This window comes from Triticum urartu, chromosome 2A, assembly GCF_056163025.1.
Source record: "Triticum urartu cultivar PI428250 chromosome 2A, HENAU_Tu73, whole genome shotgun sequence".
Lineage (NCBI taxonomy): Eukaryota > Viridiplantae > Streptophyta > Magnoliopsida > Poales > Poaceae > Triticum > Triticum urartu.
The window spans coordinates 286,274,917-286,282,875 of record NC_141874.1 but is presented as its reverse complement, the minus strand read 5'-3'; positions in this window follow the sequence as shown (position 1 = coordinate 286,282,875).

Genomic DNA, 7,959 nt, shown 5'->3' with positions numbered 1-7,959 from the left:
AGAAAAACACCAGCGTCGGAGTTGCAGTGGGATGCGCCATGGTCGAGACCTCGCCGCCGATGGTGCAGAAGCAAGGGAGAAGAAGGGGTTGTGGTGCAGCAGAAGAAATGACGCAAGTGGGGAGATGACGGTTGTGTGGACCCCCAGTCAGGTGGCGCTTGTGGCCAGGACGAGTTGCCGCATGGGCCCGCGAGCAGCGGTGGGTGCCGAGGAGTCCGACGAAACGGTTCGGCCGGCACGCCGTTTGTAAACATTTCCCTTTTCTTTTTGCGGGGTCACAAACTGCTAAGTTATGAATTTATGATACAATAAGGGGAGCAACAAACGAAGGAATACTTCTTCGAGAGCCCTCGCAAGGGTCACGTGGGTGGTGTGAGAGCTTGCTATCCACCACCGCATGTCGCGCTATGTGCGCTCCTCCTGATTTTTTTTATTTTCTCGCACGCATTTTCAGCTTCTAAGATGGGTTTTTTCGTCGGCTTTATGGTTTTTTACCAGTCTTTCTTAGCTATTGGACACAATGTTTTTTCTAAATTGCGCGAAAAAAATGCATTTTTTCTTCCGCGAGAGGAATGGTCGTGCCTCTCGGAAACGAAAAAAACACATTTTTTATTTCCGTGAATCGTGCCTCTGGGAAACTGGAAAAACCCGTTCTTTTTTTACTTTCGCGAGAGGCAGGACCATGCCTCCTAGAAACGAACAAAAAAACGTGTTTTTTTCTCCCGGGAGAGGCACGGCTGTGCATCTTGGGAAGAAAAGAAAAACATGTTTTCTTTTTTTTTCCTTCCGCGAGAGGTACGGATTTACTTCTCCTGGAGGTACGGATTTGCTTCGGGCTCGGAAACGAAAAAACTGTTTGCTTTCCTGCCGCGAGAGGTACGGGTTTACTTCTTGTGGAGGCTTGGATTTGCTTCCACGAGAGGCACAGTCATGACTCTTTGGGAAAGAAAAAAAAGTGCTCTTGGTTTGGTTTTTCGTCCGGTTTTTTCATGAAAAAATCTTCAAAACTTATCAATATAGGATCTAGTTTTGAAGATCTCGACGCGAGAAATCCAACGATGAAAACGGTTCGAGGTTTGGACGCATAGTTTAAGAGATAAAACAATTTGAATAAACGAATCTAGAAAAAGGAAAACTCGCAGGTTGCCATAAAGTGGCACATATGCAGTGCGTCATTTGTGCAACTTGGGGGGGGGGGGGGTAGAAGTGACCTTTGAAAAATAGTGCTTGTTAATTAGTGATTTCACACAATAAGACGCTGCTAAGTTATGGATACAATAATAACAACTCTCTGACAGGGACTAAGTGCTTGCTAAAGGTAGGGGCATCTCCAGAACCTCCAATTTAGGTCAAATACAGTCTTGCAGCAGTGCGTTAAGCCAGCGTTCTCCTAGTAATGGTTGTACTTCTTAACCCTCTCCAGGGGCTGCTAATGTGCCACATCAGGTTGCCTTTCTTGCCCGAGGCGATTCCTTTGCCCTTCCTGTCAGTAGCCACCTCCTTGCCCTTCCTATTAGCGGCAACCTCCTTGCTCTTCCCATCGGCGGCGACCTCCTTGCCAGCCTTGTTGTTTCCTCCCATGACAAGCTTGTCAATCTGCATTGAACATACACATATGAACTAGTGCTCAAATAAAAAACATAATACACGTATGATCAGGATTGTTCTGGATGACTGCGATGAACAGGAGGAGCACCAGACTCCGATGAAACGATTCAAGAATTTGTTCAAACCCTTGAAATTCCGACCTCATATGCGTGAAAATACTTGAAATTCCTATCACATGTGTGAAAACCCTTGAATCAATTTGAGGGTTTGTTCAAACCCTTGAAATTCCTACCTCGTGTGTGTGATTACCCTTGAATCCCTAACCAGAATCTATTCAATTGGTCCCAAATCGAAGCCTAGCCTTGAATAGGATAGGTAAAACCTACAGTCCATGCTAAATCGAACGCGACCGCTTGAAAATCGATGCTACAGAGGGAACGGAGGGCATAATGCCATTGAAGCAGAGGGGGGTGCTCGCTGATACGTCTCCAACGTATCTATAATATTTTATTGTTCCATGCTTGTAACACCCCGTATGTAACTTGCCATATTTGTATTCCAACTCTTGCCATTTCTGGCACTAAGTTATGATATTTTCCTCGTTGTCGGGTTTTTGTCTCCGTGTGCTTTTGTCTTCGTCATGCATCTCATATCATGTCATCATGTGCATTGCATTTGCATATGTGTTCGTCTCATGCATCCGAGCATTTTCCCCGTTGTCCATTTTGCATTCCGGTGCTCCTATGTCCTCCGGTGTCCCTTTCTACCTCTTTTCGTGTGCGGGTATTAAACGTTCTCGGATTTGACCGAGACTTGCCAAGAGGCCTTGGTTTACTACCGGTAGACCGCCTATCAAGTTCCATGCCATTTGGACTTCGTTTGATACTCCAACGGTTAACCGAGGAACCGAAAAGGCCTCGTGTGTGTTGCAGCCCAACACCCCTCCAAAGTGGCCCAAAACCCACCTAAACCTCCTCCATCATCTAGGTCATTCGATCACTATCGCGTGGCCGAAAACCGTGCTCAATTTGAAGCCTCCCAGCTCCCTCTACCTATAAAAGGTCTCTCCCCCGAAAATTTTGGATCCCTTCCAACCCTAGACCTAGCCCCGCTCCTCTCCGCGTGGCCGGACACGTCCGTCCGCGCCGGACGCCACTGCCACCGCCAATCACGCGCTGCCATGTGGCGCACCGCCGCCCTCTCCGCTGCCGGCCCGGGCGAGCCCGAACCAGCCCCCCGAAGCCCGTCACCGCCCCCGCGCCTCCTCGTCTCTTCTCCGCCACCGCGTCTCCCGACTACCTTCCCCGCCGGCGCCGCGCCACCTCGTCGTCGGTGGCCGCCGCCCCGACCCGCCGCCACATCGCCTCGCCAGCGCCGTCCCGCGACCCTCCTCTCCAGCGTTCCCCCTGCTCTGGCGACCTCGGGCCCCTCTTCCCCGACTCCGGAGGAACTCCGGTGAGCGCCTCGTCATCCGTGCCGATCCGGATCTGGATCTGAAAAAAACCCTAGCCGTTGACTTTTTGTCCAACTCCCAGTATTTTTATGCATATTTCGTCGCATCATAACTCTGCATCCGTGGCTACATTTTGGACGTGTAGTATATCAAATTGTTCGTCTTGACGAGTACTTCATTTCATTCCATTGCACCATGTTCATTTGAGCTCATCTTGATGCCCTAAATGCTGTTGCAAGAGTGCTAGTTGATGTTAGTTTCAGATTCTTATCAGTAATTGGACTTCTGTCATTTTGCCATGATTGATGTGTGCCTCCTATGAACTTGAGCCCTACATGAGTTTTGAAGTATGCCATGCCATCTTTACAGAGGTGTATGCCATGTATTTTTGTGATCTCTGTGGTGACTAGCACCAGCATTCAAAGTAGCTCTCAAAATGTTGCTGATTTCAGGGACTTAGAAATCTTCCAAGTCTTTGCCTTGTTAATATTTTTATGCCATGTATTCTTGTTGCTACAGAGTGATCCATGCCTCTTTTGAGCATGATCAGTAAGGATGTTGTGTAGATATTGTTGTGCTCTATCCATCCATGTCTTTGTTTGCAATTTTGGAGCACCCTAGCTTGACTCAATCGAGCTCTATTTTTGCTATAAAATGTTCCTGGCAGAATGTTTACGTGTTAAGCATTTTTGTCGAGCTTGTTGTAGTTGATCCATGCATGCTATGAGGTTGCTCTTGCCATGTTTAGCTTCTATGCCATGTCTACTTGCTGGGTGTATGCTTAGTTTGTCATGCAATGCCTTGTGGTGAGTGCATCGAGCTCGTAAACATGCCAATTAATATCTGTTTTGCCATGTTCCAGTTTTCTACTAAGTCTGAATCTGTTAACGATAATTGCTATGTTCACATGGTTGCCATTATATTTTCTGATCCCTTTTGGCTTATTGTCAGTAAGGGAATTTTGTTGTATGCTTTGAGTAGCTTCATGCCATGCCTTGCTTTTCCATGATATGTTACTATAGCATGTTGTTACCTTGCTCTAAACATTGCTTCCTGATGTTAAATTCCTGACTTGTTATTTTCACTAAGTCTGTAACCTGATATCTTTTGCACTTTTTCCATGCTTTTTTGAACCTGCTATTGTGTGAATTAGCCGTAGCTCAGTGTTCATCTTTTGTCAAGCAACTTGAGTGGATCACTGCCATGTATTTTGTTTCTATTTTAGAGTGCAGTAGCTTATTGTTCTTGATGCATTTAGGTGGCCTCGTGCTGTTGAGAGCAAGCGTGAGGAATTCCGCAACCTGAAGCAAGGCAGCTTGTCTGTTTACCAGTATAACATCATGTTCCAGAAGCTCGCTCATTTCGCTAAGCAAGACGTCCCTGACGAGAAGAGCATGATTTATCAGTTCAGAGGTGGCCTCAGAGAAGATCTTAAACTAGCTCTTATGCTTTTTGAGCCGCAGAAGTACGATGAGTTTTACAACATGACACTAAAATAAGAGACTGCTCAGCTCAAGTGCGATGCTTCCAAGAAGCGAGTCAGATATGCAACTCCTTCTTCCTCAACTCAAGTGGAAACTAAGCAGCAAAAGTATTGGTTGCCTCCTCCTCCGTTCCGTCAGCCTTATCAGCAGAAGAGCAAAGGTGGCAATGGATCTTCCCACCCACCCAACCCAGGCTTTTAGAACAAGACTTCGTCTCATGCTCCAAGATCAAGTGCTCCATATCACCGCCCTCTTTCAGAGGTCACGTGTAACAAGTGTCAGCAGAAGGGTCACTATGCCAACAAATGCTTCAATCAGAGGCGTCTTCCTCCTCCTCCTTCTGTGAGATCTGCTAGCACCGCAGTGGTCAAGCATAATCCCAAGTTTGCAAAGGTCAACATGATGAACACAACTCAGGCAGAGGACTCGTCAGATGTGATTGTGGGTAACCTTCCTGTTAACGATATTCCTGCAAAAGTTCTTTTTGACACTAGTGCATCGCATTGTTTCATCTCGAGACCATTTGCATCTAAGCATGAGTTGGATTTCCAAGATTTCCATAGACCATTAGCAGTTGTCTCACCGGGTAAATGCTTGCACGCAAGCTATGTGGTTCCGGAAGTTTCTATCATGTTGGGTGACTATAAGTTTCTTTCTTCTCCAATGGTCCTTGGTAACTTGGATATTGATCTTATTCTCGGAATGGATTGGCTTTCTAAGCACAAGGCTCAGCTTGATTGTGCTGCCAGGCAGATTCAATTGACACATTCCTCTGAGGATGTAATCATCTTTGCTGCTCGGGATGATACCATTCGACTGTTTTCCCTCAATGAGAAGGGCAAGCCGGATGCCATCTCTTAGATTCCAGTCGTTTGTGAATATCAAGACGTCTTTCCAGAAGATATTCCAGGAATGCCTCCGCACTGGCCAGTTGAATTCGTCATCGATCTTAAGCCTGGAACGGAAACTGTTTGCAAACGTCCTTACAAGCTTGGACCTGAAGAGTTGAAGGAGCTGAAGAAGCAACTCGATATTCAAGAGCATATGGGTCTCATCTGACCAAGTTCTTCTCCATGGGGTTGTGGTGTTCTTTTCGTCAAGAAGGATGGAACGGACCGACTTTGTGTCGACTACCGTCCATTGAACAAGAAGACCATAAAGAACAAGTACCCACTTTCGAACATCAACGAGCTTTTCGAACAACTCAAAGGTGCTCAAGTATTCTCCAAGCTTGACCTCCGTATGGGCTATCATCGGATTCACATTCGTGAAGAAGATATCCCCAAGACAGCTTTCAGAACAAGCTATGGTTCATATGAATACACTGTCATGTCTTTCGGTCTTGTCAATGCTCCTCCAACATTCTCTCGCATGATGAACTTCATATTCAACACCTACACAAATGACTTCGTCTTAGTCTACCTCGATGACATTCTGGTCTTTTCCAAGAACAAGGAGGATCATGCCAAGCACTTGAGATTGGTGCTGGATAAACTCAGAGAACATCAGTTCTATGCGAAGTTTTCAAAGTGCGAGTTTTGGCTCGATGAGGTTCTCTACCTTGGGCAGATCATCTCCGCCAAGGGCATAGCTGTAAATCCTGAGAAGGTGTCTGCAATTCTGAACTGCGAACCGCCTCAGAACGTGAAGCAACTCCGCAGCTTCCTTGGTCTCGCAAGCTATTGTCGAAGGTTCGTTGAGAACTTCTCAAAGATCGCGAAGCCTCTTTCCAACCTCCTCCAGAAGCATGTGAAGTATGTCTGGTCGCCTGAATGTGACATTGCTTTCCACACCCTCAAAGAGAAGTTAGTCACTGCTCCAGTTCTGACTCCTCCTGATGAATCCAAACCGTTTGAGGTTTTCTGTGATGCTTCCCTTCAAGGTCTTGGTGCAGTGTTGATGCAAGAGAAGAAAGTTGTTGCCTATACCTCTCGCCAGTTGAAGCCCAACGAAAATAACTACCCCACTCATGACCTCGAGTTGGCGGCAGTTGTCCATGCTCTTTTAACATGGAGACATCTCTTGTTGGGAAGGAAAGTGGACATCTTCACTGATCACAAGAGTCTCAAGTACATCTTCACTCAGCCAAACCTCAACCTCAGGCAGACTCGTTGGGTTTAAATGATTCAAGAGTATAATTCGAGTATTGAATATACTCCAGGCAAGGTCAATGTAATTGCTGACGCATTGAGCAGGAAGGCTTACTGTAACAGTTTGATTATCAAGCCTCACCAACCAGAGCTTTGTGAAGCTTTCCGCAAATTTAATCTCCAAATTGTTCCTCAAGGATTCCTGGCCAACCTCTAAGTCTCTCCTACTTTGGAAGATCAGATTCGTGAAGCTCAACTTCTTGATGCTATGGTGAAGAAGGTGAAGATTGGGATTGCCAAGAGTCAACCCAAGTACAAGTGCTATCGCCTTGATGACAAGGATACTCTATTCTTCGAGGATCACATTGTTGTTCCTAAAGGTGACCTTCGTAAAGCCATTATGAACGAGGCTCACAATTCACTCCTCTCTATTCACCCTGAAAGTACAAAGATGTACCAAGACCTCAAGCAGTCGTATTGGTGGACTTGAATGAAGCGCGAGATTGCTCAGTTCGTAAATGAATGTGATGTATGCAGAAGAGTGAAAGCAGAACACCAACGACCAGCTGGTCTCCTCCAACCTCTTGCCATTCCAGAATGGAAGTTTGACCATATTGAGATGGACTTCGTGACTGGATTTCCAAAGTCCAAGCGTGGCAATGATGCTATCTTCGTTGTCATCGACAAGCTCACTAAAATGGCTCATTTTCTTCCTATCAAAGAATCTATCACAGCAGCTCAGTTGGCAGAGTTATATACCTCCAGGATTGTCTCCTTGCATGGCATTTTGCAGTTAATATCTTCAGATCATGGAAGCATCTTTACCTCTAACTTCTGGGATTCTTTTCAGAAGGACATGGGCACCAACATTCGCTTCAGCACAGCTTTTCATCCTCAAACCAATGGCCAAGTCGAGAGGGTCAATCCAATTCTTGAAGATATGCTCAGGGCATGTGTTATTTCTTTCGGTATGAAGTGGGAAGATTGCCTTACATATGCCGAGTTCTCCTACAACAACAGCTTCCAAGCGAGTTCGGGCAAGGCCCCATTCGAGATTCTCTATGGCAGGAAGTGTCGTGCTCCTCTTAACTGGTCAGAGACTGGTGAACGCCAACTCCTTGGCAATGACTTTATCACAGAGGCTGAAGAAATGTGCAAAGTCATTCGTGAAAATCTCAACGCCGCGCAATCACGCCAGAAGAGTTACTATGATAGCAAGCACCGTGACTTGGCTTTCGAGATCGGAGACCATGTCTACCTCCGCGTCTCTCCAATGAAAGGTACTCGTCGCTTCAGTATCGAAGGGAAGCTTGCCCCTAGATACGTGGGTCCTTTCAAGATCATTGGCAAAAGAGGCGATCTCGCCTATCAACTTGAGCTTCCA